The 11,154-nt window shown below is 47.6% G+C and overlaps 1 protein-coding gene across 2 annotated transcripts in view; it reads left to right on the top strand.

The window, feature by feature from the left end:
• The first annotated feature begins 2,153 nt into the window (after positions 1–2,153).
• Positions 2,154–11,154, top strand: part of BUB1 (BUB1 mitotic checkpoint serine/threonine kinase) — an 88,168-nt gene continuing 79,167 nt past the window's right edge. Inside the window, exon 1 of one of the 2 annotated variants that reach the window (XM_003804703.4) lies at positions 2,154–2,302. The gene's annotated coding sequence lies outside the window, so the exon portion shown is untranslated. The remainder of the gene's footprint in view (positions 2,303–11,154) is intronic. The other variant, XM_063594542.1, reaches the window with a different exon arrangement.

Genomic DNA, 11,154 nt, shown 5'->3' with positions numbered 1-11,154 from the left:
AACTGTGGCCACATGCAGTTCTCATTGCAGGCCAGCCTCCAGCTAGGACACAATTCTGGTGTTGCAATGCAGGTCAGTGTCCTGTATTAGTTTTCTATGCTGCATAACACATTACCGCATGGATTCTCTGCTCGGTGTCTCACAAGGTGGGAATAAAGGTGTCAGCAAATTGTGTTCCTTTCTGGAAGGCCCTGGGGAAGAATTCATTTTCAAGCTCATTCAAATTGTCAGCAGAACTTAGTTCCTTGCAGTTCCCTTCATCCTCAAGGCAACAGCATCCCATCCAGGCACACTGAGTCTTTCATAAGCTTCAAATGTCTCCTCTCCCCTCTGTCTTGCTCTTTAGATTTTAAGGGTGATTCCATCAGGCCAACCCAGATAAACCCACGATAACCTCCCTATTTTAAAGTCAACTGATTAGAAACCTGTCCACAAGGCTCTTTTGCCTTGTAAAGTAACAGATTCATAGTCCCAGAAATTAGAGTTTGAATTCTCTTGGAGGACTATAATTCTGCCTGCCAGTCTCCCACCTGGAACTTGCCAGAAATCAGCACCTAGCCCTAAGTCTTTAATTTTTTATGTTTACACAGCAGTATTGCTGTTGCCCAGGCTGGATTACAGTGGTGCAATCACCACTCACTGCAGCCTCAACCTCCTAAGCTCAAGCCATCCTTCATCTCTGCCTAGAGTAGCCAACTATAGGTTTGCCACCATACCCAGCTCTTTCTTTTTTTTAAGAGATCCGGTCTGGATATGTTGCCTAGGCAGGTATCAAACTCTTGGGCTTGAACAATCCTCTTGTGTCTGGAGTTGGTTCCTTCCGGTGGGTTCCTGGTCTTCAAGAATGAAGCCACGGACCTTGCTGGTGAGTGTTACAGCTCTTAAAGATGGCAGGGACCCTGCAGTAGCAAGATTTACTGTGAAGACAGAAAGAAAAAAGCTTCCGCAAGGCACACCGGGACCCAAGCAGTTGCAGCTGCCGGCTGGCGTGGTGGCCAGCTTTTATTCCCTTATTGGCCCCTCCCATGTTCCGTTTCTGTCCTATCAGAGTGCCCTTTTTTCAATCCTCCCCGCAATTGGCTACTTTTAGAATACCGCTGATTGGTGCATTTTACAGAGCACTGATTGGTGCGTTTTACAATTTTCTTGTAAGACAGAAAAGTTCCTGATTGGTGCATTTTACAATCCTCTTGTAAGAAAAGTTCCCCAAGTCCCCACTGCACCCAGGAAGTCCAGCTGGCTTCACTTGTCACTCCCGCCTTGGCCTCCCAGAATGCTGGGATTACAGGCATGAGCCACTGGCTTGGCCTAGCACCAAGTCTTGATGAACCACCCAGAAGGACATCACACCTCATGCCAGGTGACAGGGATTGTCACAGTCCCTCCAGGCCTCTCCCTCCTCTGGGAGGAGTCAGTGAAGTTGGTTGGTTCAGGAGCCCAGGACCACCTGCTTTGCCCGCCAGGGCTTACCTGACAGTTGGCCGGCAAGTACTTACCATTATTATTGTTTTAACTTCATGATCAACGTTTTAAAAAATCAGGAGCGGTCTCATTAAAACTCAGATTTCCGCTTTCTCTTGAAAATTCAGCAGCTCTGGCAACCCTGAGTTCCAGGTCAGGCTGGAACTGGGGGCGCCCCATGGGAAGAGGGGAGGGCGCGCGCCCCCTCTCGGGAGGTATTTGCCTCGAGAGGCCCCACTAGGAGCCCACACTACGCTCTCCTGGGGGCTCCCCTAGGACGGGGAGGGAACTAATAATTACTGGGCCCTCCCCAGCGGCAGCCGTGGCTCCTACATTAGCTGGTTTGATTCTCCAAACAGGTCTTGGAGGAAGGCATCCTTCTATTCTACTGATCAGAAAGCTGGACATAGTCCCACTGCCAGGCTACACAGTTGGTGCCATTTGCGGAGGTGACCTTTGACCTTTAACCCACGCGGCCACCCGCCCGAGCTCTTACCCCTGCTGCCTCTCGCGCGTCCCACTCCCCGTCCCTGCCGGATCCGCTTCCCTGCCCTGGGCCCAGCGCGCCGCCAGGGAAGGGGCCGGAGCCTGGGAGCCCGCCCCGCCGTCGCCCGTCCTCCGCCCGCAGGCCCACCCGCAGCGGTCACGTGAAGGACCGAGCGCCGCGCGCCCAGGCGGGGCCTCCGGCCTGCACGAGGAGGGCAGAGTCCGTTGCGGCTGCCGCCCCGACGCCAGCGCATCCCCGCTCGCCGCGCCCGCCGCCGCGATGTCCGGGGCCGGCCTAGCCGCGGTGGTGAGCTGCCTGCGCCCGCAGCCCGGCGAGTAGCCGCAGACCCATGAGGTAAGGAGGACTTCCTGGCTGTGCTCGGAGGGCGCCCGGACGGCAGCGCCTCCTGCCCCTTCGTTGCCCTCCTGGTGCCGGGCGCCTCCGGGGCTCCCAGGGAGAAAGCGAACCCGCTGGAAGCCACGGCCGGCTGCAGAGAATGAGGGCCCTTGGGGGTCAGCGGGACTAGGAACCCCTCTGCTTTCGGTCTTTCTCGGTTCCCTGCTCATTGGGCTGCTCAGCTGGGAGGCGCACCGCCAGCTAGAGCGCAGCCCGCACGTTGTAGTCAAGCGACCCGACAAGCCTCCCACTCTCCGGGGCTGAGCAGGGATCGGCGCTGGGGCTCCAGATTAGGGGCCATTCTCACTCAGTGAGGCGCGCACCCTTGTTTGGTGACCAATGCGCGTCCCCACAGAACTCCAAGGCAGCAGGAAAACAACCAAGGGTCCTGCTGCAGGAAAACGCCCGGAAACAAGGCTGCAGGATGTGGGCCCCGGGAGTGCTGATGCAGCCCCGGGTCTTCCGATGCCTGCGGGACACAGCAGAAGGGCTGCGCAGCCGCTCAGGGTCTGTTTCGCTGCGATAGCCTGAGCTTCTTCGAAAGAGTTTGAGCTTCCAAGCGACCCTTCTTGATCTATTTTCTTGCACTGGACAAGAACTAAGACAGTGGAGAGGGAGGCAGGACTTCAATGGCAGGAGCCCCTGCTCTGATTCAGGAAATCTGAGGCCTGAATTACAATATGATGGGCCGTCAGAAGTCATGAAGACCATGGGTGACAACGTCGGTCAGGCCCTGGCACAGTGCCTGGCACAGTCATGACAGCCAATCTTTAGACCCCTCAGGGTCCATGCTGCATCTCCTTTGCGTTGTGCAAGTGTGTGGGAGGTGGAGAGCGTTTTGGTTCAGTCTCCCTCTTAGTCTTGAACTGGCCCCCTTCAGCTCTGGGCTGCTGCATTATCACCCCTGCCGCTTCCCACTGGGCTCTTGAAGCCTGCTGGAGAGGGTCCACAGGGCAGGCTTGTGTGTGGAGTTGAAAAGCTCTGCCAGTCGGGGTGAGGTGGCTCAAGGCTGTAATCCTAGCTGCTCCACAGACTGAGATGGGAAGATTGCTTGAGGCCAGGAGGTTGAGGTTGCAGTGAGCTATCACTGTGCCACTGCACTCCAGCCTGGGCAAAAGAGCAAGACCCCATCTAAAAAAAAAAAAAAAAAAAAAAAAAAAAAAAAAAAGCTCTGGTGCATACGTCTCCCTCTCTGGCCTGCAGGTCAGAGAGGTTTTGATGGAAAAACCTCCACACCAAAGGGGCTTGACCACATCCAACAGATGCATTCTACCATATGTCCTATCCCTCGAGAGAGCAGGTAAAGGAAAGGAGGGGGAAGTTCCTTTGTCCCCAGCTTTGGCCTTGCTTCTGCCATCTGAGATAACATCATTGATTGAGTCATTAAATCAGAGAAGGCATCTAGATCTTCTTCCCACCCCAGGTTCTGACCTCGGGCACTCAATGGCCAATATAACTGGGTTAACCTTATTTAAGAATTAGTTTGGATTCATGTAACTAGAACCTGCCTAGTCACCTGAAATGCATTAACCCCCTCTCCTTTCAAATAGTTATTTTTAAGACTCTTTTGTGATTGGAGTTTCTTTTTTTTGGCTACTAAGATGGCAATCTACTTCTTTGGGGGAATTTACCAACACTTTGAACTTTGAAATAGAAAGAACCCAATGCTAGTGATTCTCAATTTTGCCATTGGTTAGCATTAGCTAAGGAGCTTTTAGGACTGTATCCAGTTCAGCCTCTACCCCTGAGATTCTGATGTAATTGATATGGATGCGTCCTGGGCAGTAGTAAGTTTCAGGCTACTGAGTGATTCAAAAGTGCCACCAGGGTTGAGAGCCTGTGTCTTATGCCATTCCTTTGTGACAGTTCTATGTTAACCTCTTGATACTTTTATATGCTTCTTTTTGAATGTTCTTGTTCTTAAACCTGTTTGTGCAGATCCTGCATTACCCTGCTTTGCGGTCTTAATCCACTGGTGCTCCCTTTTAGCAATTTGCAGAGCTGTTGTTCGCAGTAACCAGGAGGGCTTGAGAAAGTGTTCCACTCAGGTGGTCCAAGGAGCAACATAAAGCCAGTGGGCTAGGTAGCAATGATTCAGTGAGGGAGAGGAGTGGGGTTTGTGATGACCTGATGGCATGTCCCCTGCCCAAAGAAGACCACAGCTACCCACCTCCAGTTGACCACGGCTATCATAGATTGCAAACATGGCCAGAAAGTCTTCCCATCCCTGAATACATACCCTTTTTGCAATGTGCCTTTGCAACTCCTTATATCAAGAGGTGGGATCTGTTTCTCCAGCGCTTGAATCTGGGTTTGGCCATGAGACTTGCTTTGGCTGATGGGACATTAGTAGATGGGATACAGGCAGAGGTGTGAAAGGCACTCAGACATTGGTGCTTGCTCTCCTGATGCGCTTCGGAAACTTTGACCACGACCCGTGGAAGAGCCCTGGCTAGCCTGCTGCAGGACGCACATGGCCAAGATATGTGAGCAAGGCTGTTCTAGACCATCCAGTCCCAGATGACCACAGAGATCAACTAAGTTGGCCCAGACCAGGACTGCCCAGCTGACCCACAGAATTGGGGAAAATAATAAGTGTTTATTCAGGTGACCAAGAATCAGGGTGGGTAGCAAAAACTTATTGAAATACAGCGCAGCATGGCTGAATGTTATAATCTTTTAAAGAGAAGCCAGAAGTTCAAATTTTTGTGTAAGCTCCAGCTTTTAAAAAATTGGAATGAGTAACCAGCATCTAAAAACACTCTCTGGGCCAAACAAAACACAACTTTAGGCTGCACTTGGCCTGTCAGTTGTTGGTTTGCTACTTTCTTTATAGAGGAACATAAGGTCTTTACCCTAACACCTCATTGCCACCTACTCAGTCACCCTTCTCCCACAACTGCTGTGCCCTGTCCTATCCCCCGCAGCTGTTTCTTTGTATAAAATGTCCACAATGTGTGTCAAGACCCCAGCTTTTCCAGGCAGTCTTTTTGTATGGAAATAGAAGCTGCTGGGATTGCCAATCTTCATGGAGAAAGTGAAATTTGAGACAGGTGTCCAGTGAAGGAAACTGGAAAAAATACTCCTGGTTTTAAGTGAGCGTGAGATCAGGCACAGAGGTGGGTTCATAGAGGGACAGTGGACAAGTCCACCAATTTTGGCCAGAGAAAAGTGTTCCTATAGGGGAAGTGAGGGAGATTAAATTGGAGACAGGAGTAGAGGAGAGATTATGGAGCCCCCAAATGCTAAGCCAAGGGTTTTGCACTCGATTGGACAAAGAGAAATCGCTTTAGGCAGAGAGAAATCACCTGATGCTTTTGAATGGGGGGGTCTCATGAGGAAAGCAGTAATCTATTCTATCAGTATGCAGGAAGAGCTTGTGGGAGGACACGGTGTACTGAGGGAGACAGAAGGTACAGTAACCTCTCTTATCCATGGTTTTTTTGGTTTTGTTTTCTGTGGTTCCAGTTACTCTAGGTCAACTGCAGTCCAAAAATATCCAATAAAAATTTACAGAAATAAACAATTCATAAGTTTTCAATTGTGCACTGTTCTGAGTAGCATGGTGAAATCTCCAGATGTCCTGCTCTGTCCACCTGGGACGTGAATCATCTCTTTGTCCCACGTATCTATGCAGTAGACACTACCTGCCCACTAGACACTTAGTAGCTGTTGGGTTATCAGATTGAAAAGACATAGTATATACAGGGTTTGGTACTATGCTCAGTTTCAGGAACTAACTGGGGGTCTTGGAACCTATTCTTCTCAATTAAGGGGGGACTACTGTGTAGTGTTTTTAGTAAGGAAAGGAGCATTGGAATTGGAAAGAAAAATGGAGAAGTGGAAGAATTTAACTTAAAATTTATGGGAACTTCTCTTTACCTTAAGTTATGGTTAATTATGTTAATGTTCTTACCTGTATAACCAAGACATATTGGCTGTTTTCAAAACACTTCTTCTTCTTTTTTTTGTTGTTGTTGTTGTTGTTGTTGTTGTTGTTTTGAGATGGAGTCTCGCTCTGTCGCCCAGGCTGGAGGGCAGTGGCAGATCTCGGCTCACTGCAAGCTCCGCCTCCTGGGTTCACGCCATTCTCCTGCCTCAGCCTCCCGAGTAGCTGGGACTACAGGCACCCGCCACCACGCCTGGCTAATTTTTTGTATTTTTAGTAGAGATGGGGTTTCACTGGGTTAGCCAGGATGGTCTCGATCTCCTGAGCTCGTGATCCGCCCACTTTGGCCTCCCAAAATGCTAGGATTATAGGCGTGAGCCACCACACCTGACCTCAAAACACTTCTATCAACAACTTTGCATTTTGCCTAGGTTATTTTTGACTGACTTAAAGGTATTTGGGGGCTTACAATGGTTTATTACTACCACAGTTAATACTGAAGGAGGCGTTTGCTGGGTTCATAGAGAAGGAACTTTCTTGCTCTCTCCACTGAGAGCCTCTGGAATCTATCTTTCCCTCCTTCCTGCATTCTTTTCACCCTCTAAGGGATTCCAAGGGATTCATCTTCCCCAGAATGAAGGCTTACTGAGTTGAGGGGCGGGGATGGAAGAGAAAACACAAAATCCTTAACAACATTTTTAAGTCTTGGGAGGAGGAAAATAAATATCACAGCTCTGAGAAGAAGAGAAAGAGAAAATCAAGAGAAGGCAATTATTGTCACGGTGCAATTAAAATAGAAAACAGGAGGGGTGCAGTGGTTGTTACCTGTGATCCCAGCACTTGGGGAGGCCAAGCTGGATGGATTGCTTGAGCCCAGGAGATTTTGAACAGCCAGGACAACATGGCAAAACCTGTCTCTACAACAAAAATTAGCTGGGCATGGTGGCATGCACCTATAGCTCCAGCTACTCAGGAGGCTGAGGCAGGAGAATCGCTTGAGCTTGGAGGTGGAGGCTGCAGTAAGCCATGATCACGCCACTGCACTCTAGCCTGGGCAACAGAGTAAGACCCTGCCTCAGAAAAAAAAAAAAAAAAGGAAAGGAAAATAGAAGAAATACTAGGAAAATGGCTATATTTACATCAGTGGTTTTCAGTCTTGACTGCATGTTCAAATCATTTGTGAACTTTAAAAGATTAATCGTGGGAGGGTCCATTCCAAGATGGCCAAATAGGAACAGCTCCAGTCTGCAGCTCCCAGTGTGATCGATGCAGAAGACGGGTGATTTCTGCATTTCCAACTGAGGTACATGGTTCATCTCATTGGGACTGGTTGGACAGTGGGTGCAGCCCATGGAGGGCGAGCTGAAGCAGGGCAGGGCATCGCCTCACCTGGGAAGTGCAAGGGGTCAGGGGATTTCCCTTTCCTAGCTGAGGGAAGCTGTGAAAACTGTACCTGGAAAAACAGGACATGCCCACCCAAATACTGTGCTTTTCCAATGGTCTTAGCAAATGGCATACCAGGAGATTATATCCCGCCCCTGGCTCAGTGGGTCCCACACCCACGGAGCCTTGCTCACTGCTAGCGCAGCAGTCCAAGATCGAACTGCGAGGCTGCAGCCTGTCTGGGGGACGGGCATTCACCATTGCTGAAGCTTGAGTAGGTAAACAAAGCATCCAGGAAGCTTGAACTGGGTGGAGCCCACCACAGCTCAACAAGGCCTGCCTGCCTCTGTAGACTCCACCTCTGGGGGAAGGGCATAGCTGAACAAAAGGCAGCAGAAACTTCTGCAGATTTAAAACATCACTGTCTGAAGAGAGCAGTGGTTCTCCGAGCACAATGTTTGAGCTCTGAGAATGGACAGACTGCCTCCTCAAGTGGGTCCCTGACCCCCGTGTTGCCTAACTTGGAGACACCTCCCAGTAGGGGCCGACTGACACCTCATACAGCCAGGTGCCCCTCTGAGAGAAAGCTTCCAGAGGAAGGATCAGGCAGCAATATCTGCTGTTTTGCAATATTTGCTGTTCTGCAGCCTCCGCTGGTGATACCCAGGCAAACAGGGTCTGGAGTGGACCTCCAGCAAACTCCAACAGATCTGCAGCTGAGGGACCTGACTGTTAGAAGGAAAACTAACAAACAGAAAGAAATAGCATCAACATCAACAAAAAGGTCATCCACACCAAAAACCCATCTGTAGGTCACCATCATCAAAGACCAAGGGTAGATAAAACCACAAAGATGGGGAGAAACCAGAGCAGAAAATCTGAAAATTGTAAAATCCAGAGCACCGCTTCTCCTCCAAAGGATTGCAGCTCCTCACCAGCAATGGAACAAAGCTGGACAGAGAATGACTTTGACGAGTTGACAGAAATAGGCTTCAGAAGGTCGGTAATAACAAACTTCTCTGAGCTAAAGGAGGATGTTTGAACCCATCGCAAGGAAGCTAAAAACCTTGAAAAAAGATTAGACGAATGGCTAACTAGAATAAACAGCGTAGAGAAGACCTTAAATGACCTGATGGAGCTGAAAACCATGGCACAATAACTATGTGACGCATGAAGAAGCTTCAGTAGCCAATTCGATCAAGTGGAAGAAAGGGTATCAGTGATTAAAAATCAAATTAATGAAGTGAGAAGAGAAGTTTAGAGAAAAAAGAGTAAAAAGAAATGAACAAAGCCTCCAAGAAATATGGGACTATGTGAAAAGACCAAATCTATGTTTGATTGGTGTACCTCAAAGTGATGGGGAGAATGGAACCAAGCTGGAAAACACTTGTCAGGATGTTATCCAGAAGAACTTCCCCAACCTAGCAAGGCAGGCCAACATTCAAATTCAGGAAATACAGAGAACACCACAAAGATACTCCTCGAGAAGAGCAACCGCAAGATACATAATTGTCAGATTCACCAAAGTTGAAATGAAGGAAAAAATGTTAAGGGCAGCCAGAGAGAAAGGCCGGGTTACCCACAAAGGGAAGCCCATCAGACTAACAGCGGATCTCTCCGCAGAAACTACAAGCTAGAAGAGAGTGGGGGCCAATATTCAACATTCTTAAAGAAAAGAATTTTCAACCCAGAATTTCATATCCAGCCAAACTAAGCTTCATAAATGAAGGATAAATAAAATCCTTAACAGACAAACAAATGCTGAGAGATTTTGTCACCACCAGGCCTGCCTTACAAGAGCTCCTGAAGGAAGCACTAAACATGGAAAGGAACAACCGGTACCAGCCACTGCAAAAACATGCCAAATTGTAAAGACCGTCGATGCTAGGAAGAAACTGCATCAACTAACAGGCAAAATAACCAGCTAACATCATAATTACAGGATCAAATTCACACATAACAATATTAACCTTAAAGGTAAATGGGCTAAATGCCCCAATTAAAAGACACAGACTGGCAAATTGGATAAAGAGTCAAGACCCATCAGTGTGCTGTATTCAGGATACCCATCTCACATGCAGAGACACACATAGGCTCAAAATAAAGGGATGGAGGAAGATCTGCCAAGCAAATGGAAAGCGAAAAAAAAGCAGGGGTTGCAATCCTAGTCTCTGATAAAACAGACTTTAAACCAACAAAGATCAAAAGAGAAAGAAGGCCATTACATAATGGTAAAGGGATCAATTCAACAAGAAGAGCTAACTATCCTAAATATATATGCACCCAATACAGGAGCACTCAGATTCATAAAGCAAGTCCTTAGAGATCTAGAAAGAGACTTAGACTCCCACACAATAATAATGGGAGACTTTAACAACCCCCTGTCAATTTTAGACAGATCAACGAGACAGAAGGTTAACAAGGATATCCAGGACTTGAACTCAGCTCTGCACCAAGTAGACCTAATAGACACCTACAGAACTCTCCACCCCAAATCAACAGAATCTACATTCTTCTCAGCACCACATCGCACTTACTCCAAAATTGACCACTTAGTTGGAAGTAAAGCACTCCTCAGCAAATGTAAAAGAACAGAAATTACAACAAACTGTCTCACAGACCACAGCGCAATCAAATTAGAACTCATGACTAAGAAACTCACTGAAAACCACACAACTACATGGAAACCGAACAACCTGCTCCTGAATGACTACTGGGTAAATAACGAAATTAAGGCTGAAACAAAGATGTTCTTTGAAACCAACGAGAACAAAGACACAATGTACCAGAATCTCTGGGACACTTTTAAAGCAGCATGTGAGGGAAATTTATAGCACTAAATGCCCACAAGAGAAAGCAGGGAAGTTCTAAAATCGACACCCTAACATCACAATTAAAAGAACTAGAGAAGCAAGAGCAAACACATTCAAAAGCTAGCAGAAGACAAGAAATAACTAAGGTCAGAGCCGAACTGAAGAAGATAGAGACAGAAAAAAAACCTTGAAAAAATCATTGAATCCAGGAGCTGGTTTTTTGAAAAGATTAACAAAATTGATAGACCGCTAGCAAGACTAAGAAAGAAGAAAAGAGAGAAGAATCAAATAGATGCAATAAAAAATGATAAAGAGGATATCACCACCGATCCCACAGAAATACAAACTGCCATCAGAGAATACTATCAACACGTCTACACAAATAAACTAGAAAATCTAGAAGAAATGGATAAATTCCTGGATGCATACACCCTCCTAAGACTAAACCAGGAAGAAATCGAATCCCTGAATAGACCAATAACAGGCTCAGAAATTGAGGCAGTAATTAATAGCCTACCAACCGAAAAAAGTCCAGGACCAGACGGATTCACAACTGAATTCCACCAGAGGTACAAAGAGGAGCTGGTACCATTCCTTCTGAAACTATTCCAATCAATAGAAAAAGAGGCAATCCTCCATAACTCATTTTATGAGGCCAGCATCATCCTGATACCAAAGCCTGGCAGAGACACAACAAAAAAAGAGAATTTTAGACCAATATCCCT

Source organism: Pan paniscus, chromosome 12 (assembly GCF_029289425.2).
Source record: "Pan paniscus chromosome 12, NHGRI_mPanPan1-v2.0_pri, whole genome shotgun sequence".
Lineage (NCBI taxonomy): Eukaryota > Metazoa > Chordata > Mammalia > Primates > Hominidae > Pan > Pan paniscus.
Note: the sequence above shows the minus strand (reverse complement) of the source record. Positions and strands in the feature narration are given on the sequence as shown.